Here is a 24,875-nt window from a genome sequence, read left to right as displayed (position 1 = left end):
GTAGAGGATGGCCCAGGTTCTTGGGCTCTTGCACCTACATGGGAGATTTGGAAGAAGCTCCTGGCTCCTGTTTTCAGATTAGCTCAGCTCTGGCTGTTGCAGTCATTTGGGAGTGAACCAGCAGAATGGAAGACCTCTCTCTCTCTCTCTGGCTCTACTTCTCTCTGTAACTGTCTTTCCAATAAATAAAATAAATCTTTAAAAGGGGGGGATATAACCCTAAAATTTAATTATTTTCCTTTGAAAGTCTTATCAATACATAATAAATTTTCAAATAAACCCTGTTAAGAAAAAAAAAGTGTAACTGGAGTCTTAACTTTACAGATAGTAATCTCACGTCTTAATCACACATCTGCATACAACTGGTTTTCTTTTAGAGCCCAAAGTATTCTTATTTCAATTGTATTTTCCATTTCTAATGGAAATCAACTCTTAAAAATTCTAAAGAGATTTGCAAAAATTTTCTTTTTCTAAACAGTAAACAGAATTGGAAATCTGTTTACTTAAATCTACCTTGGGTCTGGCGCTGTGGCTTAGCAGGTAAAGCCACTGCTGGCATCCCATATGAACGTAAGTTTGAGTCCCAGCTTTCCACTTCTGATCCAGCTCTCTGCTATGGCCTTGGAAAGCAGAAGATGGCCCAAGTCCTTGGGCCCCTGCACCCATATGGGAGACCTGGAAGAAGCTCCTGGCTGCTGGCTGCAGATGGGCCCAGCTCCAGCCTTTGCAATCATATGGGGAATGAACCAGCAGATGGAAGACCTGTCTCTCTCTCTCTCTCTCTCTCTCTCTCTCTGCCTCTGCCTCTCTGTAACTCTGCCTTTCAAATTTGAAAACACACAAATTCACCATATAGGATTATGTTTTCAAAGTTCCATATCTATTGGGCACTCTTTTTTAAGATTTCCAATTTATTTCATTGTTTACAGTATCCTAACAAGGAAGTACATCTTTTCTGCCGATCTTGGGTCTCTCTGTTCTTCATAAACAAAGGGTAAAAGAATTTTCCATTCGTCTCCAGGCTTGGATATAAGACAGACTAAATGCCATTAAACATTTTTCATAGCTTAAAACACATTATTATAAAGATAGGTTTATTTCCAAATAAAACTATGCATTTCTCCTGGGACTTCTCTATTCATCTCAGATGAATTTTCAGAGACACCAGTGGAATTTCCAGTTTCTGTCTACATCTTATAAAAGGTCAACAACTCATGGTATCTAATGCAAAAGAGAATTATCTAGACATGCTTTTATTTTGTCATCTTTTGTTTATTTGCATTTAGGAGATTTTTAAAACAAGCACGAAAGATTTCCTTTGTTCAGAAAAGTGAAATAAATCCACAAAATCATCCAAAAAATTGAAAAAAAAGTTTTAAACTGAAGTAGACCCAAGATGATTGATCCTTGGATTTTTAAATTCCCACAACTCAATCTAGGTCAGCTAAGCTTTAATCTTTCATTTACAGAGTAAGTGCTTTTGAAACACATGTACTAAGAAAAGATTCTCTGGCAAAGAACAGCGTGTTCAGTGGTTGGGTAATATGCCATAATGAAATTTGATTGTGTACTACCCAAAACTATTATGTCATGAAAACACTAGGTAACATCTGTCAAATCTAAGAGAAGATGAAATTTCAAAGTTGCACCTATAATCAGTGCAGTGTGAGACTTAAAATACTTTCATTTTTTCCTCCCAGAACCAGGTATTTGAAAATGGTCAGAGTGTCTTCCAAGGTCTTGTACTAAATCAGAAGGTATAAGTATACTTTTTTCTTTCTCTTTAAAGGACAGCAATGGGTTTCCTTGTCCCTCTTTCCTGAGGTTTTAATAAGTCTTGTGAAGTCGATAAAGCACTGTTTCAACCCCAAACTATGTCAAGAGCAAGTCTCAATGGCCATTGGAGGGTGAACCAACGGCAAAGGAAGACCTTTCTCTCTGTCTCTCTCTCTCACTGTCCACTCTGCCTGTCAAAAAAAATAAAAAAATGTGAAAAGAAAACGGAGCAATCTAAGAAAACAATGATTCCTTGGCCAGAAAATAAAAGGCCTAGAAAAATCAGAGCAAGCAATTCAAGTGTGATGGGTGTATGAATGCGTTCCCATACATTATGAACAAAACCCAAAAATCCAATTAAGAAAACTACTTTGGCAATTACTTCTTCCCATACAAAAATATCATTAAATGAGACAAAACTTTAAAAGAACACTCATGGTGTGAGATTACACATAGGCCACACATAATTCCAAATGGAAAAGTAATTCAGGATAAAGCCAGAAGACCATATAACTACCAATAAAGTAGCAGGTGGCACAGACACTTCATGTTTCAGAAATTCAAAGAACTGTAGGCTATTCCATAAAGGACTGGCATAGCAGTTTAAGGTTCTGCTTGGGATACCCACATCCAATATCAGAGAGCTTGATTCTGATTCTAGCTTGCTGTTATCATGCACTATAAGAGACAGCAGCTGACCTGAACAGTTGGATTGCTGCCACCCACATGGAACACCTGTACTGAGTTTTTGGACCCTGGTCCATCCTTGCATGCTATGGGCATTTAGGCAATGAACCAGGAAATGGAAGATATCTCACTTGCTACCTGCCCCCAATCCATCCACCCATCCCTCCGGCTCTTTCAAATAAGTGAAAAAACAATTAAAAGTAAAAAACAATTTGAGGTTGTTGCATAAAGTCACAAATAGCCGGGGAGAAATCAAACGCCTTGGTCTGCATGAATGCTTCCATTTCTTAACTTATGAATTGCCCCCATCCAGAGTTACTATCTTAACTCTGTATATTCAGGTAATTTCACAGCTAATGTTTTCTCATAAATTATTGACACTTACTGCAATAGACTTTATAAATGGATTTAATCCTTTATTCATAGAATCATCAGCCATCTGAGGAGGTCCCTCATATTTTTTCAGTTTATGTTGCTGCTCTTTGTGAAGCGCTTTATATGCTAGAGTGATATTTCCAGATGTTTTGCTTACTGAGGATAACAGGATAAGTTTTGTGAAAGCAGATATTTTATGGCAAACTTTCCTTAAAGTGTAAAAATATTTTAAAATAAAAATATCAGCAAAATCGGAATATCTGCACCTATCATGTATGTTATGTATTTCAGGTTCTAGACTTTAGAGGTGAACTAAAAAATAATATATTTCAATATTTTATTTTGATTATTAAATGCTTGAGGTTTTGAATAAATGTAATGGCATAGTCAACCTAAAAATAATTCCATTCAAATATGGTCACTTTTGCAGAAAGTCATTAGGGAAAAAAATGTTGCATCAGTACCAACCCCAAGATGCAGTAACACTTGCATAGTCAACATGAGTGTTGTTTAAGTTGTTTGAGATGACCATCAGCCATGTACAACACGAAGCTCAGATGTCAGCCCATGTCCACTTGTACCTTAGGGTCTCACCCAGGTTATCTGAACACTCACTCTTTCCATGTTTTGTAGGTGAATCATTCTCTTTCCAAACCTCTGGTCTATCTGTGTAGTTCTTCCACTGACTCAGCTCACTTTTGGATTATCTGAACGGTCTGAGTGTGCTGTCCCAGTCTAGACTGCACCAGTTCAGACAGATAATTTTGAACCATGGCTTAATTTCTATAAAATCAAAACAAGAGCTATCCATTCAAAGTAGGAAGTGGTAGTATGGGCATTCTTGGAGACAGTGAAGCAATTTGCCTCAGGATTGGAAGTTTATGCTCCCCCAATGTACACAGCTTCAAACAGAAAACCAGACACAACTGTTCTATAAGAGACTCCCTTCACCTATTCTCAGAAACCATTCTGTTAACTGCTCTCTTCTCTCAGCTTCAGCTCCTCACCACTTCTTACCCTGAAAGCTTAGCTATGTCTTTTCCTTGACTCCTGTCAATCTGAATGTTCAGGTTATTGGCCTTCAAATAGTTCACCAAGGAATTTTCCTAAAGAAAGACAGCCCCTCTCTAACAGGAATTCAAATATCAATGGTTAATATAGTCTTTCTCTAGACATTGGAAAAATCTCTAAACAAAATTCACAAAACCTTCAGTTTTTCAGAAAGGGCAGTAGCAGGCAGTGGTATATAATAATCACCTCCAAACAGTAACTTAAAACAGTAACAATCATTTTCTTGTCTCTCAAGTTTTCCGCAGGACAGAATTTAGAAGGAGCCCAGTTGTGTGGTTTTGAGTAAAGCTTTGGTTTCAATCGGACAATAACAGGAGCTGCCACAGACGGGGCCTTGCTAGATATTTTCTCTCTCTTCAGGTAAGTCTCAAGGTACAGATCTGTACAACTGTACAGATCAGTTCACGCTTCCTCATGGCATGGTGGCCTCCAGGAAGGTAGACTTCTGACCTTCTTGCTCAGGGTTCCACTGTGAGTGTCCAAGGCAACAAGACAGCAATCCCTCCACTTATGACCAGCTTTGTCCCCCCAGATAGTCACAAATCCACCCAGATTCAAATAAGAGAACAGAGATTCACTTCTCAACCTACCCATGTATTGTTGTGGCTAACTTTGGAAACTACAATCTATCACATATGTCGGTACTTCAAATAGTCCATGGAAAATGAAATTAAAAGATAAGTCTACTTTTTGTCCACAATTTCCAGAAAATGTGTATATGAACAGTCTTTGAAAAGTTCTTGGAAAATGTGAATTATGGAAAAATGAAGAATGGATTTCAAAACTGTTTACATCAAAATAAACTCATCTTTTAATTCTATTTTCCATAGATATTTTGAAGTACCCTCAAATACTTAATTATTTAAACTAAATTTCCCCCTAGGTTTCTTATCATACGGAGCCAAAAAGTATGACTTGTCTTAGGGCATTACTTTATAACTTTGTATCTATAATAAGTAGACTTCTATTAGTCACCCTCTGTGCTTTGAGAGGTATGGTATTTTGTATGGTAATTCATATCATTATCCACCTGCCTCCAGGTAAGATTGGTGCAGCTACTAAAGGTTCTGATAAAACTAAGGTTGCAGAATATAGGGGCAGGCATACTGAAGAAGGGTAATGGCTTGAGATCTGCTATGAGGTCTGTCTCCAAAACGGTCCTGAGTGAGACATTTAAGTTTTGGAGCTGTTTTGGTTTGAACCTCAATAAGCCTTTCCTTAATCACCTAATGTTATGGTGTTGTTTTTCTTTCACTGCAGCGAAGACATCCATAGCCTCTTTAGAGATGAAGCAATGAAAGTCAAGGAGGTCAAGTATTTGTTCAACATCAGAAACCAGCATCAAAGTTTAGACCAGATGGATTACCAAAAATGTAATGTATAGAAGTGAAATTGACATTTTGAGCTTTAATGATTGCTTATAGCCACTGTCTTTACTGTTGAGAAACAGTGTTTATTTTCCTTCTTACTATTGGTTGAACTCTTAATGTAGATTTAATCTTATGAGTATAAAGTAAACTGAAAGTAGATCATTGTAAAAATTAAGTGAGAGAATAGGAAAGAAAGGAGGAGGAAGGATTGGAGGGAGGGGAGTTGGGAAGTATTACTATGTTCCTGAATCCGCATACATGAAATACATGAAATTTGTATACCTTAAATAAAGTTTTTTTAAAAAGAAAAGGAAAAAAAAGACCAGATGGAGCTCCAAGTTTACCAGTTTCTCAACTGTACAACCTACTCAATCAACAGAAAAAATACCAACATCATCATACTTAAAATAAAGCTAGAGTATGGCTATAAAGTTGACTGCAAATTTACATCCATATAGAGAAAATAGATGATTATTATTATATTGCCAGCACACTGACAGTACAGTCACCTGCTTTTGTGAAAATTTACCTCTGAAGGAAGCCAGCAGGCCCCTCTAGAAATTTTCTTCTGCCTCTAACCACACAGGATATACCCAACTAGATCTACAAAATCAACCTTACTGTATTCTTTGAAATACCCCAAAGAATACTTCATCTGTCTATTCCCCATGATACTGAAATTAGATGTGCATATGTCTGTGGAGCCTACTAATTGCACAGTTACCATATTAATTTTTGGGAAGATAATATGCCAACCCAGACCTGTCTCAGTTTTTATAGACATTGCTCATTTCTTGAGAATAAAGTTATAATAGCTTCTATTGCAAAAATATGCTTACAGGACAAAAAAGTAACAAGATGGCATGTATTTGGAAATTATTGCATACAATAACTTTCTTAAATAAACAGCAAAGGGTAAATTATTTGGCATAAAATTTAAACAATTGCCTACTATTTTTTTCTAATTAGTTTTAAGACCATTTCTGAGATTCAGTCTATTACCCATGTATTTCAACCTAATATTAAAACATGTTCTTAAAATTGAAACCCAGAAGGTTTAGTCACTGTAATTATGAAACTCTCAACTATACCAATTACTGTCTAATAAGAAGTTTTCAATATTAACTTAAAATAAAACAGGAAAATTGAATAAATTTATTGACTATAGAGAAGGTTGTAAAAAGCATCAACTAGTTCTTTTCACAATATTCTCTGAAGACAAAGCTTTCCAGTAATGTCTTTAGAAATGCACATAACCATTTAATGTCTTGTTGTTGAACTCTTTTCTAACTGTATTACAGTATCTCTGCAGAGTTGCAGGCAGGAGGTTAAGACTGCTTGAGAAGCACTCATTGTGTAATAGAGTGCCTGGTTGCATCAGTTCCAAACCTGCTTGCTAATGTGTATCCAGGGAGGCAGCAGATTCTGACTCAAGTACTTAGGCTCATGCTATCTCCGTGGGAAACCCCAGTGGAATTCCTAGCTCCTGGTTTTGACCTGGCCCAGCCCTAGCTATTGTGGGCATTTGGGGAATGAACCAACTTACAGATTCTCTCTCTCTCCCCCTCTCTCATAAATAAATAGTTATAAAATTAATTTTAAAATAGAATGCAACCATTGCAGACGTGGTTACTGGACTCAAATCTATGTTTGCATGCTGGCTCCAACACATACAAATAATTTGGCCTCTCTAAGTAGGAATATTTTCATCAACAAAATGAGAACAATGGTGGTAGCGGATTCAGTAAGATAATTTACATACATTTCAAGGGCAGTACCTTTCAGATGGTGTCAATAAATGTCAAATATTAACGTACTTATTGCTGCATTGGATATTCTGTACAATTCTCTGAGACTCAAAATGAAAATAAAAGATATGGTTACAAAGGAAATGATTAAATTATTGTTGTTATGGACAAATATAAGATTTATGTACTGGACATACAAGTTCAAATTTCTTAACAATATCATAGACTAGAAAAGTGATCAGGGGACTGGAATCATGGTGTAGCAGGTAAAGCTGCAGCCTGCAATACCAGCATCCCATGTGGGTTCTGCTTTGTGTCTCTGCTGCTCCACTTCCAATCCAGCTCTCTGTTGATTGCCTGGGAAAATTAGCAGAAGATGACCCAAGTATATTTGGGCCCCTGCCAACCATGTGGGAAGCTTGGAAGAAGCTCCTGGCTTCTGATGTCAGCCTAGCCCAGCCCTAGCCATTGCAGCCATCTGGAGACTGAACCAACAGATGGAAGATCTCTTTCTCTCTCTCCCTCTTTCTGTCTCTCCCTCCTTCTCTATAGTTCTTATTCTCAAATAAATAAATAAATCCTTTAAAAAGAAAGAAAAGAGCTCAGTTATAAGATAAATATATAAGAACAATAGTTTTCTTTAATAGTTATAATGGTTATTACAAAAATATTTCATACCCATAAGCAACAAAATTTTTGAAAAAATGTAAGTTTGACATTTGAATAGAAGGAGGAGGAAAAGGAGGAGAAGCAAAAGGAAGGGAAACTTATTATACTTTAAGAATGAAACTAAAAATTGCAATTACTCAATATACCAGAAAACCTTCATTCAGAAACACAAACACATACAATGTAAGTTTAATATAAGATAAAGCCAACGTTGCAACTCAATGATTAAGGGGTGCAGCTCTAAGATTGTTGGGAAAGCTATTTGGGAAAAAATCGGTTAGATTTTCATGTCTGTCAAGACCACTTGCCCACTGAAGCCTCCTCAACTCAACATAATTCGCCTTCTATTGCATCTGCCTTCCCCACAGTTCCTAATATGGAATCTGATTTATGGGGAATGGGGGTCCCTGCAGCCAGGGTCCACTCAGCACGACGTTGTTTCCTTGTGGCATCCAGAACTATATCCAAATTAGAAAAACAGTGTCACTTCTCTGGGAACTTGGATTGGGAGTGAAAACTAGATTTAGTCTTTCTATAGCTGGTTCCCTTTGGGATCGTGAAATAAAGAAAATGAGCAAGATGGTTGAGGAAACAAACTATGAACATAGGTTGGAAAGGAAGAAGAGTCACAATGGGAGGTCCACCTGTTTTCCTACAGTGTGGTTGTATCCAGTTCATGTCGACTGTGAAATACTCTTGTCCTCTATAAAGAAGACTGTAGCAAATACCTCCCACTCTTGAGAATTTCTGAATTCTTATGGTTGGAAATAGAATAATTCTAAATAAAATTACTTTATCAATCAAAATAACTTGTGAAAAGAGTGAAGACACGCTAAATTTTAAAATGATAGCTAATACAACAATAAAATGTCAATCAACATTTTCATTCCCCTTGATAAAGAACTTTCTAATGATAAAAGCCTATGATAGGCATAGGCATTTTCCATAGCAGTTAAGATGCTGCTTGAGATTCCTGCATCCCGTATCAGAGTTCCTGGCTTAGCGTTCTTGCTCTGCTCCCAATTCCAGCTTCCTGTTCATGCATAATTTGGGAGCCAGCAAGTGGTGGCTCAAGTGGTTACGTCCCTACCACCTACGTGTGAGCCCTGAACTGGGTTCCCAGCTTCTGATTTTGGCCTGGCTATTTGTTGTAGGCATTTGGAGAATAAACCAGCAGATGGAATCAATCTCTCTCTCTCTCTCTCTCTCTCTCTCTCCCCCCTGTTCTCTCTTCGCCTCCCTCTCTCCCTCTCTTCTCTTTGCCTTTCAAATGCATAGAATAAATAAATATTCTTAAAATCCCTTTGAAAGTAAAAAACTACATATTTAGCATTTCATACTTATGGTGTCATCCTGTTTATAAGCACATGGACAACAGGGGAAATGTAGACACCAAAAAAAACAATACAATACAAAAGACTTACTTATATTTTCAGTGAAAAATAGAGCTCTAGAAACTGGAGAAATATACTGACATCTCTCAAATAAAAAGAAAGCAAAGGTCATAAACAGAAAAACCACAGAAGACGTGTGAAAAAATCTAGAAATGTCAAGGAACGCTTTCACATATAAAATCCTTGTGTCAATATTGGTACACAGATATAAGTACCACATGGCTGGTAGAGCTACTTGGAGATTAACTTCGCAGCATGTGTAAAGACCTGCAAGCATATCATACCCCTTTGCCAATGCACTAAAACAGCACTCTTGCTCGACAGTCCAAAAATCCCTCTCACCATGCTGTAACGAAAAAAGGAATGGATTGGCTCACATATGCCCAAATTCCAGCAGTGCTTGTGTTAGATCCCAGGGCTCCAGTATGTGATTAGAAATATTCTCTCTCTCTCTCTCTCTCTCTCTCTCTCTCTCTCTTTTTCTCTCTCTCACATACACGCGCACGCACACACACACACACACACACACACACACTTTCCATGTACTCATGCTTTTCACTGTGAAGGACTGAAGGACTGACTTTTAGTCCCCAGGTATGAGGTCCATCCCGCTGAGTCGTAGCAGGGTGAGCTGGTTCCTCCATGAACATACCAGGGCTCTTCTCAGAAGAAAGGAAATGGGTGCAGTGCACATGAAGATAACAAATGGCCGCTGTACTCCCATTTCCAGCAACTGAATTCTGAGAAATCTAGTAAGAGGAGAAAGGAAACACTGGTTAGGGTATCCATTTTTAAAGTAATAGCTGTTTTTCTTAGAGTATAACAATGAAAACACAATAATAGAGAAACGGTTGAATAAGCCATAATACAAATTCACCATTATGAAACCACCTACTGCTGTTAAATATGCATAATATTCTCCTATATACAGTTTAGTATGCCTTATCTGAAATGCTTGGGACCAGAGTGCTTCCTATTTTGGATTTTTTAATAAAATTTTCATATACTTATTGGACTATCTTAGAGCTAGGACTCAAGTCCAACCATTAAATGCGACTATGTTTTATGTACATTTTATGCACATATCATGAGGGTAATTTTTATTTTGAGTGCATATATGAATGTGGAATACAGTGTGTCACATGAGGTTGGGTGTGGAATTTTCCATTTGTGGCATCATATAAACACTCAAAAAGTCTTGGGTTTGGGAGCATTTTTGATTTGTGGAATTGGGATGCTCAACTTATATGATATATATTATATGATATATAATATATGATATATATTATATTATTATCACTATAATCCCATTGATATTATATATTATAAACCAAATACATACTATAATCCCAGTTTTGTACACATTTCTATTTGAAAGAAAATAGAATTTAGGACTTTTTTAAAAAAATGTCTTCATTTATTTGAAAGAGTTACAGAGAGAGGGGGAGAGACAGAGAAAGATTGAGATCTTCTGTCTGCAGGCTCACTCCCTTGATGACCAGGACTGAGCCAGGCTGAAGCCAGGTGCCAGAACCTATATCTGGGTCTCCCATGTGGGTGCCAGGAGCCCAAACACTTGGGCCAAACTCTGCTGCTTTTCCCAGGCCATTAGAAGGGAGATGAAAAAAAAAAAAGTAGAGTAGCCAGGACACCACTGGCACCCATGTGGGATGCAATGTTGCAGACAATGACTTTACCTGACATGCCACAACACTTGCCCTTAGAGATTTTCCATAGGAGTATATAATAATTTTTATCAAGTAAAAATTCTGATAATTCTTTGTACTATGTCGCACTTTAGTGCACAATTATTAAGGTGCTCCATACCTACTATGCTCAGACAGCGTGAAGTCATGAAGCAGCTGAGTGCTAGTTGACATTTGAACCACATGAACCTGAATATTACCTGAAATTTTTTAATTTTTGTGTCCTCATCAGTAAAATGGGAAAAATGTATACTCTGCCAAGCTTGTAATAGCATTATGAAAGTCAAATATCATGACTAAAATTAGAAACAACTGTAAAAGCTGATAGTATCAGCATCTTAAAAGCACCCAGGGCCAGTGTCACGGTGCAGCAGGTAAAGTCGCAGCCTGCAACACCAGCATGCCATATGGGTGCCAGTTCCAGTCTCGGCTGCTCTACTTCCAATCCAGCTCCCTGCTATTGCACCTGGAAAACTAGTTGAAGATGGCCCAAGTAACTGAGCCCCTGCCACACATATGGGAGACCCAGATGGAGTTAGTGGCTCTTGGGTCAGCCTTGCCTATCCCAAATCATTACAGTTATTTGGGGGAGAGAATTAGTGGATGCAAGATCTCTCTCTCTCTCTCTCTCTCTCTCTCTCTCTCTCCCTATCTCTACGTCGCTCTGCCCTTCAAATAAATAAACAAATCTTTTTTTTTAACTTTTATTTAATGAATATAAATTTCCAAAGTACGACTTATGGATTACAATGGCTTCCCCCCCATACCGTCTCTCCCACCCACAACCCTCCCCTTTCCCACTCCCTCTCCCCTTCCATTCACATCAAGATTCATTTTCGATTATCTTAATATACAGAAGATCAGCTTAGTATACATTAAGTAAGGATTTCAACAGTTTGTTCCCACACAGAAACATAAAGTGAAAAATAATAGATGATTTTTTTTAAATGATGATGAAATCAGATCAGACCTATTGTCATGTTTAATCCCAGTGAGAGTCAAGTTGGGAATTGATAATTTCTTTTTTTTTTTTTTTACAGAAGATCAGTTTAGTATGCATTAAGTAAAGATTTCAACAGTTTGCACCCCCATAGAAACACAAAGTGAAATATATTGTTTGAGTACTCGTTATAGCATTAAATCTCAATGCACAGCACATTAAGGACAGAGATCCTACATGAGGAGTAAGTGCACAGTGACTCCTGTTGTTGACTTTACCAATTGACACTCCTGTCTATGGCATCAGTAATCTCCCTATGCTCCAGTCATGAGTTTCCAAGGCTATGGAAGCCCTCTGAGTTCTCCGACTCTTATCTTGTTTAGACAAGGTCATAGTCAAAGTGGAGGTTCTCTCATCCATTCAGAGAAAGGTACCTCCTTCTTTGAAGACCTGTTCTTTCCACTGGGATCTCACTCACAGAGATCTTTTGCCAGAGTGTCTTGGCTTTCCATGCCTGAAATACTCTCTTGGGCTTTTCAGCCAGATCTGAATGCCTTTAGGGCTGATTCTGAGGCCAGAGTGCTATTTAGGACATCTGCCATTCTATGAGTCTGCTGAGTATCTCACTTCCTATGTTGGATCACTCTCCCCTTTATTTATTCTATCGGTTAGTGTTAGCAGGTACTAGACTTGTTTATGTGCTCCCTTTGACTCTTAGTCCTTTCGTTATGGTCAATTGTGAACTGAAATTGATCACTTGGACTAGTGAGATGGCATTGGTACATGCCACCTTGATGGGATTGAATTGGAATCCCCTGGTATGTTTTTAACTCTACCATTTGGGGCAAGTCAGCTTGAGCATGTCCCAAATTATACATCTCTTCCCTCTCTTATTCCCACTCTTATGTTTAACAGGGATCACATTTCAGTTAATTTTCAACACTTAAGAATAACTGTGTATTAATTACAGAATTAAACCAGTCATATTAAGTAGAACAGACAAAAAGACTACTAAGAGGGATAATGTATTAAGTTGTTCATTAACAGTCAGGGCTATGCTGATCAAGTCACCGTTTCCCATAGTGTCCATTTCACTTCAACAGATAAACAAATCTTTTTAAAAAAAATCAAAAAAAAGGGGCCGGCATTGTGGCATAGTAGGTAGACACTGCCCGCATTGCCTCCATCCCATATGGGCACCAATTCCAGTCCTGGCTGCCCCACTTCCAATCCAGCTCCCTGATAGTGCACCTGGGGAAGTAGTAGAAATATTTGGGCCCCTGCCACTCACATGGAAGACCCGGAAGAAGCTTCTGGATCCTGGCTTTGGCCTGGCCCATACCTAGTCCTTGTGGCCATTTGGGAAGTGAACCAGAAGATGGACAAGATCTCTCTCTCTCTCTCTCTCTCTCTCTTCTTTCCCTTTTTTTCTGTAACTCTGACTTTCAAATAAATTTTAAAAAATAAATAAAGATACCTAAGCACTTTTATACACTCTCCCCAGGTAGCACATTAAAGACTGAAGCATAAGTGGTATAATAATTTCTCATAATCCTTCAGTTATTTATCCTCCTCTGAACTTTACTTCTTAAGTCCATAAATGAGCATAATAACATCTACTTATAAGGTCTTATGTCAAGTATAACTCATTGATATGTGGTAACGCTGGACACCTCCTACTGCCTGGCACTTAGAAGTGACCTAGCAAATATAAACTACCTGTTTGCATTCTCCTTATACCCTGCCTTTCCCTCCCCACCAATGCAATATGCATGGTACAGATGTGCAGAGTTGGGGGAAGGAATAGATGAAAAATGTGTATCATTTCCACCCTTCCAGGTGGATTTCTCCATGAAAGGTAAATTTGTTTCACAAAATTCCACCCTGTCTCAGCTTAGAGTATGCTGGGCAGGATGGCAGTACTCAGTACTGCTGTTGCAGGGACCCCAGAGGGTAATAATTCTTACATAAAAGACCACTGGGATTCAGGATTGACCAACATGCCTCTGCCCAGAGCTTGCTTTCCTACAAAAAAAAAAAATGGGCATGTTAAACACACAGGGACTGCATATGGTGTCACAGTGAGGGTGCATGCTACCAACTGCATTCCCACACATTGCCAAATATCAAATTTGAACTCAACAAATTGTGGGTCAAGAATGATAAAGGAAACAACTTAAGAAAGGCAAAGGACCTTCTGAATGTAAGAACTCTGATTTGCCTCTTCTCCCCTAAAATTTAGATGACCCCTGTGATCCTACTCACTCCTCATCACCTGAACCCTTCCCTTCTGCAGAGCCTGTGGAGTGCAGGTTCATCAGTGGCCAGGTTCCCTTGCTCTTGCCTTGACCTTGTGGCAGTGCTGCAACATTCAAGACAAGAGCCTGTTTCTTTACCCGAATTACTGCAGCCTGCCTAAAATCTTGGGCAGCTGAGAACGTAGCCTGTCCCTACAGGGCAGGAATGTATTAGCCACCCTATAAAAGTTATTTTTAAAGTTTTATTTAAGGAACAGCAGCTGGAGAAGAAAGTACAGAAAGGCGAAACACGATTCCTTTATATTCAGGCTGTAATCCTCACACCAGTCTCCCATGGCTTTCTGTGGGAATTGCATCTATGTCAAAGTTTCAGTTTAACCTCCAAAACTAGGAACTGAAGAATCCAGAGATACAACCAACAGAAAACATAAAAAAAAAGCTTGCTGGATCAGGCTCCTGCAATCATCTTGCTTAACTATATTAGCAGTCTTTGATAACAGACTTGGAATTCTATCAATGGATGTAGCGATAATTACCAGAGAAATTAAAGAGACATTAAAATACAATCACATATAATGAGTTCCTGCCATTAGGCAATTGTTTCTAATCAATGCACTGTAAATGTTAGCAACTGGAGGTTTTCTAGCAGTTTCTATCCTGCAAATGAGAGAACAGTGATTTAGAAATGAGGAAAGAAAGTGAACAAATTACCAAACAGTGAAACAAATAAAGAAGAGCTTAATTTTACATTTCATTAATCTCTTCATTATGAAGAAAGCTAATCCAACTTTTATTGCTATTTTAATAAACCTGCGTTTGCAGTATGTAATTGCTGTATTTGAGTTTCTTTTTAATAAAATAATGCATGGCCAGGTTGGAGTTCATTTCAATTCAACATTATTTATTAACAGCACCTACCATATGTGGAAGACAGTTCCTACTATTGTAGGAGAAAATATATGTATGCAGAAAATTGAATCCAAGAAATAAAAAAATACTATGAGGCTGGGATTAAGGGAAACATCATATCCAATCAACGGATTTCAAGAATGTCTAGCAAAGATTACCTTGAGGAATTGGTAGAATTCTAATCAGAGGGGAGGAAGTAGCTGCGTAAGAAAGGGCAAGAAGCAGGAAGGCAGTGTACATGTTCAGAAAACAGCAAGTAATCCTTCGGTAGCATGAGCCGAGCAAAGATTTCAAAGGAAACTGGGCTCCAAGCCTGGTTCTGCACTTGCTAGCTGCTTGACCTTTAGCAAGTTACATAACGACTCTAAGCCTCTGCTTCCTCCTGTTTCAAACTGAGCCACTAGCAAGTGAGCTGCGAGAGTAAGACCATGCATGAGGCGTACCTATCCTGGTGACCGCATGGAGAGAATGCTCAACAAATGTTTAAAGTGAAAGGGAAAGAAGAGAGGGAGAGAGACACAAAGGGAGAACAAGAGAGAGGGAAGGAAAGAGGGGAGGGAGAGAGGGAATGCACAAGGAAAGGAGGGGAAGGAGGGATAGAAAGTAAGTCGGGGGCTTCTGAGTGGCTTGAGCTTAAGATAAATATGTGTATATACATACATTAAGATATACCTACATATATGAGATATATGTATTAATATGTACATATATTTTAAAGACTTATTTATTTATTTAAAAGTCAGAGTTACACAGAGAGAGGAAACACACACAAACACACACACAGAAGCAGAGAGAGAGAGAGAGAGAGTTCTTCCATTCGATGGTTCACTCCCCAATTGGCCGCAACGGCCGGAGCTGTGCCAATCCAAAACAGGGAGCCAGGAGCTACCTGTAGATCTTCCACACAGGTGCAGGGGCCCAAGCACTTGGGCCATCTTCCACTGCTTTCCCAGGCCATAGCAGAGAGCTGGATTGGAAGTGGAGCAGCTGGGGACTGAACTGGGTGCCCATATGGGATGCTGGTGCTTCAGACCAGGGCATTAATCCTCTGCGCCACAGCACCAACCCTTGTATTAATATACATTAAAATATATATACATATACATATATACATATATGTATGCTTTTACTTATAAGTCCAAGACGTGAAAATAAAAAATGTGGAGGACAGAGCTCCAGTAGATAATTATTATTATACTATGGAGAAAGAAGAAAAAACAGGTAAGATCACTTGACACGTTAGAATAAGGATGGGATATTGGTTCAGATTTGGGTCTCATCAAGGTATGTGCAGCTTTGAGCAAAATTCTAGAATTCCTTGAGTTTAAAAATATTTTCCTGCAGAATAAAAGTGGGAAGATATCTTGGATATGGCTTACCATCGACAACTATGAGAGCCCTCCATACTCTCCTGCCTACCTCCCTTAAAGAAAAGAAAAAGGAGAAATGGATTTAGAGAAGAAGGAAAACTAAACCCAACTGACAGAAAGCAAGGGAGTTACAGTGGCTAAAATGGGATAGAAAAGAATAGAGGGTAAGGAAATGCTGTGAGGGCTATTGCACACAGTTAGCATCCACTGTTAGGGTTTCAGTTCCAGTGGAGGGCTTGGGAAAGCTAGATTTCTTTTTTCTATTATTTTTTCAAGGATTTTATTTAATGAATACAATTTTCATAGGTACAACTTTACGAATATAGTGGTTTTTCCCTCCATACACACCCTCCTGCCCATACTCCTGTCCCACCACCTACTCCCTCTCCCATCCCATTCTTCATTAAGATTCATTTTTAATTAACTTTATATACAGAAGACCAACTCTATACTAAGTAAAGATTTCCAGAGTTTTCATACACACACACACAATGTAAAAAGTACTGTTTGAAAGCCGGCGCCGCGGCTCACTAGGCTAATCCTCCGCCTTGCGGCGCCGGCACACCGGGTTCTAGTCCCGGTCGGGGCGCTGGATTCTGTCCCAGTTGCCCCTCTTCCAGGCCAGCTCTCTGCTATGGCCAGGGAGTGCAGTGGAGGATGGCCCAGGTGGTTGGGCCCTGCACCCCATGGGAGACCAGGAAAAGCACCTGGCTCCTGGCTCCTGCCATCGGATCAGCGCGGTGCGCCGGCTGCAGCGGCGGCCATTGGAGGGTGAACCAACGGCAAAAAGGAAGACCTTTCTCTCTCTGTCTCTCTCTCACTGTCCACTCTGCCTGTCAAAAAAAAATAAAAAAAAATAAAAAAAATAAATAAAAAATAAAAAAAATAAAAAAATAAAAAAAAAAGTACTGTTTGAGAACAAGTTTTACAGTTAATTCTCATAGTACAACTCATTAAAGACAGAGGTCTTACATTGGAAGTAATTGCATAGTGACTTCAGTTGTTAATTTAACAATTAAAACTCTTATTTAGCATGTCAGTGATCCCGAAGGCTCTTGCCATGAGACGCCAAGGCCATGGAAGCCTTTTGTGACCACAAACTCCATCAGTATTTAGACAAGGCCATAAGCAAAGTGGAAGTTTTCTCCTCCCTTCAGAGAACAGCACATCCTTCTTTTATGGCCCCTTCTTTCTACTGGGGTCTCATTCACAGAGATCCTTCATGTAGGATATTTTTTGCCACAATGTCTTGGCTTTCCGTGCCTAAATTGCTCTCATGGGCTTTTCAGCCACATCTGAATGCCTTAAGGGCTGATTCTGAGATCAGGGAATTACTTAAAGTGATTGTCATTCTATGAGTTTGCTGTGTGGACTGCTTCCTATGTTGGACATTCCTTCTTTTTTAGTTCTGTCTATTATTTTTACCAGGCACTTGATGCTATTTATATGGTCTCTTTAACACTTAAACCTATCTATATGTTCATTTAATATGATCGCTTTAACAATTAAGATGGCATTTTACAGCTTTACAGTTACAAACTTCCCCTCCCTCTCTTATTCCTCCTCTTATTTTTTACTGAGATCTATTTTCAATTGACTTTATATATATACATATATGTGATTAACTGTTGAATAAAGAGTTTAACATATAGTATGAAGAAAAATAAAAAGAATAAAAAAATAAAATATAAAAAACTCTTCCTCAACAGTCAAGATGAGGGCTGTTCAAGTCATTGTTTCTCAAAGTGTTAATTTCACTCTACAGCTTTTGTTTTAGGTATGCTATTAGTTGTCACAGATCAGGGAGAACATATAATATCTGTCCTTTTGGGGCTGGCTTATTTCACTAAGTATGAAGTTTTCCAGATTGGTCCATTTTGTTGCACATGACTGGATTTCATTTTTTTTACTGTTGTGTAGTATTCCATAGTGTATATATCCCGTAATTTCTTTATCCAGTCTTTGGTTGATGGACATTTATGTTGATCCCATGTCTTAGCTATTATGAATTGAACTGCAATAAACATGGAGGTGTGAGAGCACTTTTGTTTACTGATTTCATTTCTCTTGGATAAATTCCTAGGAGTGGGATGGCTGGGTCATATGATTGGTCTATATTCAGATTTTTGAGATATCTCCATACTGTCTTCCATAGTGGCTTTACCAGTTTACATTCCCACCAACAGTGGATTAGAGTATCCTTTTCCCTACATCCTCTCCAGCATTTTTTGTTTGTTGATTTCTGTATGAGAGCCATTATAACTGGAATGAGGTGAAACCTCATTGTGGTTTTGATTTGCATTTCCCTGACAGCTAGTGATCCTGAACATTTTTTCATGTGTCTCTTGGCCATTTGGATTTCCTCTTTTGAAAAATGTCTGTTTAAGTCTTTTGCCCATCTCTTAACTGGTTTTTTTGTTTTGTTTTGTTGTTGTGGAGATTCTTAATCTCTTTGTAGATTCTGGTTATTAATCCTTTATCAGTTGCGTAGTTTGCAAATAATTTCTCCCATTCTGTCAGTTGTATCTTCACTTTCCTGTTTCTTTTGCTGTACAGAAGCTTCTCAATTTGAAGTAATCCCATTCGTTAATTTTGGTTTTGACTGCCTGTACCTCTGGGATCTTTTCCAGGAATTCTTTGCCTATGTCAATGTCTTGCAGGGTTTCCCCAAGGTTCTGAATTAATTTGATGGTTTCAGGTCATAGATTTAGATCTTTCATCCATGTTGAGTGATTTTTGAGAAAGCTGTAAGGTAGGGGTCTTGCTTCCTACTTCTGCATGTGGAAATCCAGTTTTCCCAACACCATTTGTAAAAGAGATTGTCTTGCTTCAGGGATTGGTTTAAGTTCTTTGGTCAAACATAAGTTGGTTGTAGACGTTTGGATTGATTTCCGGTGTTTCTATTCTGTTCCATTGGTTATCCACCTGTTTTTGTACCAGTGCCAAGCTGTTTTGATCATAACTGCCTTGTAGTATGTCTTAAAATCTGGTATTGTGATGCCTCTGACTTTTTGTTGTTGTTGTTGTTGTCGTACAAGATTGCTTTAACTATTTGAGGTCTCCTGTTTCTTCATATGATTTCTGCATTATTTTTTCTAGATATGAGAAGAATGTCTTTGGTATTTTGATTGGTATCACATTGAATCTGTAAATTCAGAACACTAGATTTCATGCTGAGAACATTAAGAGTGGTGACATCTTGGAGCAGCCATGTCAGCATTTAATATGCTCCCATCTCATGTCAGGCCATGAAAGCATAATGGAAAAATGGTAGCCCGCATGACTGTTTATCCAGTGGTATTTTACTTAGTTATTTTTAGGGAAGGTTTAACAGGAACCAAATAGAAAACAAAAGAGAAGAAGAGTTTGAGGATGCAGGCAAAAGAAATGGAAAGCCCTAGTGGACATGAATTAGATCCAGAACATGGGTAAAAATGTAGTCTTGCTAATCAGCTACATCTTATTTTGAGTCAAAGCTATGTGTGGCTATATATGTCTGCCTTTAAAATGAATAAACTAAATCTTTTAAAAAACAAAAGAGGAAGAGAAACTCATGCCTTTTGCTAGGGGTCCTAAAGTGCTAACATACATAATTCAGAGGTCTAGAATGCATGAATATTTGAGAAGAGAATAAAAGGACAAAGTTCTCTAAACAATTTGATTTTCCCCATGTTATGATAATACACCTGTTTATGGTCAACAAATCAAAACTACTACAGAATCAGTTTGAAGGCAGCTACTGTTATCATGGCAAACAGAGTGGTGATTTTCAGCATGGGTCTTGATCTGGATGGAGCAATTCTAGATCAGGAAATAATAGAACATTCTTTTCTGGAGCAGCAGTCTCTAAAATTACATCATCAGTGGTAAACTTATGGTCTATCAAGATTTGTGGATCCCATTTCTGTGTAGAGTCACAAAAGAATAAATAAATTTCCATATAAAACCTCATATATGTTCAGTTGAAACAAAAATTTAAAAACACATTGGTGGGGCCGGCGCCATGGCTCACTTGGTTAATTCTCTGCCTGCGGCGCCGGCATCCCATATGGGCGCCGGTTCTAGTCCCGGCTGCTCCTCTTCCAATTCAGCTCTCTGCTGTGGCCCAAGAGGGCAGTGGAGGATAGCCCAAGTGCTTGGGCGGCTGCACCCACGTGAGAGACCTGGAAAAAGCTCCTGGCTCCTGGTTTCAGATCAGTGCAGCTCCAGATGTTGCGGCCATTTGGGAAGTGAACCAATGGAAGGAAGACCTTTCTGTCTCCCTCTCACTGTCTAACTCTATCTGTCAAAAAAAAAAAAAAAAAAAAAAAAAAAAAAAAAAAAAAAAACATGCTGGCGATTTGCCCGAAATTTAGAAACCCCATTTTTTTAAGTGAATACAAATATACAGAAATTTGAAAAAGAGATATGATGAGAGGTCTTCAAAACTTCATGGAAAATGTGTACCATGAAAAAGGAATGCATATATTTCACATTGGTTTTGTACCAAAATAAATGTAACTTTTAATTCCATTTTCCATGAACTTCCTGAAGTTCCCTGACTACTGCCATTCGAGCTCACCACTGGCTAAAGCCATCAGCAGAGTCAAAGAATGTGTGGCTTCAGCTTTCAGGATAAGCACTCCATTGTATATCTCAGGACTCCTACAAACTGAATTTAGTTTTACTCTCCATCTCTTGTGTTATTTCTAAAATCTGCTGAAATTAAAAATAGTGGTTAGCTGATGGAAACATTCTGTGGATAAAATATGTATTTTTATTAGGCCACTTTACTCCTGGCAACTGCATCCATGGTATGGTGGTAGTAACATTTCCTTAAATGCCAAAATTCCACTGGTACTGAACGTTGGCACTTTGTGCAAATAATACAGAATTCTGAAGTCTGATCTGTGTGAATTTCCAACCTGATGCTGGTAGCTGTACGAAATCAGGATCAGGTGAGTAAAATGATAAAATCTTATGTTTAGAGGTAAATTGACACTTTTATCTTCCCATCCCTGTCCAATAAAATTTTAGTGGCGAAATTGTTTTGAACTTTCAATCACAGGTCTCTCAGTGTCTTCTGGTTTAGTTAGTTAGATGGTTCCTTAGTTCACTATTAGTAACTCAGTTGCTTTGTGGAATGTCCTGGTATTTCTGATTTCTCTCTTCTACTTCCATCTTCATGGTACCAAACAGGGTCTTCTAAGTGTATTTGCCACTATGATATTAGTATCTTCAAAGTTCCTTTTCCTTCCCCGCCCATACACACCCATAAATTTGTGGATCTTCTGCACAGGTTTGTTATGGTAAGAAGACAGTCAAGGATCAGAGAAAGTGCCGCAGGAAATATATCACCACATCCTGCCTTAGGTCTGCCTCTAAAACATTTCCCAAAGCCAGGAAAACCATGGCCCAAAACTGGCACCTGTCAAAAATACCAACATGGCTGGCCGGTGCCGCAGCTCACTAGGCTAATCCTCCACCTTGTGGCGCCAGCACACTGGGTTCTAGTCCTGGTCGGGGCACCAGATTCTGTCCCGGTTGCCCCTCTTTCAGGCCAGCTCTCTGCTGTGGCCGGGGAGTGCAACATGGCTGTCAAACAGGTTCCCATCATGATTTACAGCTACTTATAATAGAATTACTATGACTGACAGCCCTACTCCCATCATGCACCTGACTCTACAGCACTCTTAAGATTCTTAAAAAGACCAGAAAATGGGAGTCATCAAATTCCTGAAAATCTCCATCCTCTTATAGCAAACTTCACCTAAAACAACACCACCACATCTCCAATCAAATAAAACTTCATGAAGCATGGGTCATTGTAGAGCAGGGTCACTTCATCTTGAGTGTGTGGCTTCACTTTGATAATAAATCTTATCCCTCTGCTATCTTTATCTATGTCTTGCCCACAAATTGCTTACTGGGGGCCAGCACTGTGGCATAGTAGGTTAAGCCTTCATCTGTGGTGCCAGCAGCCCACAAGGGCATCAGTTCGAGTCCCAGCTGCTCCTCTTCCAATCCAGCTCCCTGTTAGGGCCTGGGAGAGCAGTAGAAGATGGCCCAAGTGCTTGGGCCCCTGCACCCACGTGGGAGACCTGGAAGAAGCTCCTGGCTCCTGGCTTTGGAGCAGCCCAGCTTTGAGGTCATTTGGGGAGTGACCCAGTGGATGTAAGTCCTTCTCCCTCTCTGTGTCTCTAACTCTGCCTCTCAAATAAATAAGTAAAATCTTTTTTAAAAAAAATTGCCTAACAGGTTCAGAGAGAAGAACCTGTATTACCCAATCCACAACAGGATGAGCTATAGCATATAGCTTTTGTGTCATCCCTCAGACAATCTTTTCCCAAATTTGTCCATGTCTCAAAACCTATGTTTCCAATTCAAGTCTGAAGCTTCTCTGGATTATGCCTAAATGAACAGACTTCTAATGCCCATACATATTACTGGACTTTCCATGTACACCTGCTTTTTTGTGCACCCTCTCCCATTCAAGATTTAACCCCAGTGTTAGAAGTTTTGTGTCTGACTTTCTCTTCAAAGTCATAATCTCTTCTCTTTGTATGATGGGTTAGCAATCTACATGGTTGAAAGTATAAGGTTTTTCAAAAATTCATGAACTTTTCTCATACCATTGCCTACTGTCAAGGCAAAAAACAATTTTAAAAACATGAAGTTTTGTCTCTCAGAATCCCTTCCCTTTAGGAATTGCTTTCCTCCAAGAGAAAACAATTCATTAAGAAGAGAGTCACAGGGGCCAGTGCTGTGGCGCAGCAGGTTAAGCCACAGGATGCAGTGCCGTCATCCCATATCAGAGCTACTTTGAATCCCAGCTGCTCCACTTCTGATACAGCTCACTGCTATGGTGTGGGAAAGCAGTAGAAGATGGCCAAAGTGCTTGGGCCCTTGCACCCACATGAGAGACCTGGAAAAAGTTCCTGGCTCCTGGCTCCAGGCTTTGGATCAGCTCAGCTCCGCCATTGTGACCATTTGGGGAGTGAATCACCTGATCGAAGACCTCTCTCTGCCTCTAACTCTCTGTAATTTTGCCTTTCAAATAGCTAAATATATCTTTTTTTAAAAAAAAAGGAGAATAAGAAGACAGTCACAAGAAAACTGGATTTCACAACAAGAAATGCATTTGAAAATGTTTCTAATTTTATGTTTATTTCTTTCTTTAATGTAATTTTGATCATAGAGATCTTTGACATACTTGGTTAAATTTATTCCAAGGTGTTTAATTTTTTGTAGCTATAGAGAATAGGATTGATCTTTTTTTTTGACAGGTAGTTATAGACAGTGAGAGAGAGAGACAGAGAGAAAAGTCTTCTTCCCATTGGGTTCACCTCCCAGATGGCCGCTATGGCCAGCGCTGCGCCAATCCAAAGCCAGGAGCCAGGTGCTTCTTCCTGGTCTCCCATGCGGGTGCAGGCGCCCAAGCACTTGGGCCACCCTCCACTGTCCTCCTGGGCCACAGCAGAGAGTTGGACTGGAAGAGGGGCAGCTGGAACTAGAATCCAACACCCATATGGGATGCCGGCACCACAGGCAGAATATTAACCAAATGAGCCACGGCACCAGCCTCTGGAATTAAACTTAAAAATTTCTTTCTCAGCCATACCATTGTCTGTTTATTTTTTTAGGCTATTGATTTTAATGTGTTGTTTTTATATTCTGCCACTTTACCAAACTCTTTTATGAATATCAATAGTCTGTCAATGGAGTCTTTTCGATCCCCTGTACATAGAATCATATAATCTGCAAATAAGGGTAGTTTGACTTCCTCCTTTCCAATTTGTAACCCTTTGATTTCTTTTTCTTGCCTAATGGCTCTGATTAAAACTTCCAGGACTACATTAAATAGCAATGGTGAGAGTAGACATCCTTGTCTGGTTCTGGATCTTAGAGAGAATGCTTCCAGCATTACCCAATGCTATAGTATTATAGCCATGGATTTGTCATAAATTGCCTTGATTGTGTTGAAAAATGTTCCTTCTATACCCAAATTTCTTAAGGTTTTCATCATGAAAGGATGTTGTATCTTACCTAAAGCTTTCACTGCATCTATTGAGATAACCATGTTTTTTGTTCTTCAGTTTACTAATGTGGTGTATCACACTTATTATTGATTTGTGCATGTTGAAACATCCCCGTATACCAAGGATAAATCCCACTTATTAGGGGTGAATGATTTTTCTGATGTGTTGCTGAATTCGATTAGCAAATATTTTGTTGAGGATATTTGCATCTATATTCATCAGGGGCATTGGTCTGTAGTTCTCTTTATCTGTTGTATCTAGGAATTAAGGTGATGCAGGCTTTATAGAAGGGGTTTGGGAGGATTCCCTCACTTTAAATTATTTTGACCAGTTTGAGAAATATTGGAGTTTGTTCTTTAAATGTCTAGTAGAATTCAGAAGTGAAACTTTCTGGTTCTGGGCTTTACTTTCTTGGGAGGTCTTTATTACTGATTCAGTTTCCATTTTTGTTATTGGTCTGTTTAGGTTTTCTATGTCTCTGTGACTCCATTTTAGCAGATTGTATGTGTCTAGGACTCTATGCATTTCTTCTAGGTTTCCTAATTTGTTGGTATATAGCTCTTCATAGTAATTACTGATGATTC

This window comes from Oryctolagus cuniculus, chromosome 16 (genome assembly GCF_051225735.1).
Source record: "Oryctolagus cuniculus isolate XC-2025 breed Fujian yellow rabbit chromosome 16, ASM5122573v1, whole genome shotgun sequence".
In the NCBI taxonomy this organism is placed as follows: Eukaryota; Metazoa; Chordata; class Mammalia; order Lagomorpha; family Leporidae; genus Oryctolagus; species Oryctolagus cuniculus.
The sequence above is the reverse complement of the archived record's forward strand: the minus strand, read 5'-3'. Positions refer to the sequence as shown.